This window comes from Scomber japonicus, chromosome 17 (genome assembly GCF_027409825.1).
Source record: "Scomber japonicus isolate fScoJap1 chromosome 17, fScoJap1.pri, whole genome shotgun sequence".
Lineage (NCBI taxonomy): Eukaryota > Metazoa > Chordata > Actinopteri > Scombriformes > Scombridae > Scomber > Scomber japonicus.
This window is the reverse complement of record NC_070594.1, coordinates 3,652,532-3,653,251: the sequence shown is the minus strand read 5'-3', so window position 1 is coordinate 3,653,251 and position 720 is coordinate 3,652,532.

Sequence of the window (720 nt, the reverse complement as noted above, 5' to 3'; positions counted from 1 at the left end):
ATCGATAGAATAACAAAGAGATTAATCGATAGAATAACGAAGAGATTAATCTATAATAAAAAAATACTTCTTAGTTGCAGCTCTACACTCATGATGCTGTCGGTGTGATTGGGGCTTCGCAGAGATTAACTCGTTTTGAATCAGATTGACTCCAGTTTAATGTTCCCGTAACGCCCCCTAGTGTTGAGTAGAAGGTATTACAGCCATCTTTTACTAGCGGGGGAAAGTTGTAGAGGTAGAGAAGAGAAGAACAGAGCGAGAGACGAGGTCAGAAAGAAGAAAAATGGGACAATCAGCTTTAAATCCTTTTTAACCCTCCTGTTGTCTTCAGAGGAAGGAAGGATAGGAGGAAGGAAGGAAGGAGAGAAGGAAGGAAGGAAAGAAAGAAAGGAGTAAGGATGAAAAAAAGGGAGAATTTAGGAGAGAAGGAAGGGAGGAAGGAAGGGAGAAAGGAAGGAAGAAAGAAAGGAGAAAGGAGGGAAGGAGGAAGGAAGGAAGGAAAGGAGTAAGGAGGGAGGGAGGAAGGAAAGAAGGAAGGAAAGGAAAGGAGGGAGGGAGGAAGGAAAGAAGGAATTTAGGAGAGAAAGAAGGAAGGAAGGGAGTAAGAAGGGAGGGAGGGAGGGAGGAAGGAAGGAAGGAAAGGCGGAAGGAAGGAAGGAAAGGAGTAAGAAGGGAGGGAGGGAGGGAGGGAGGAAGGATGGAAGGAGGGCGGGAGGAAGG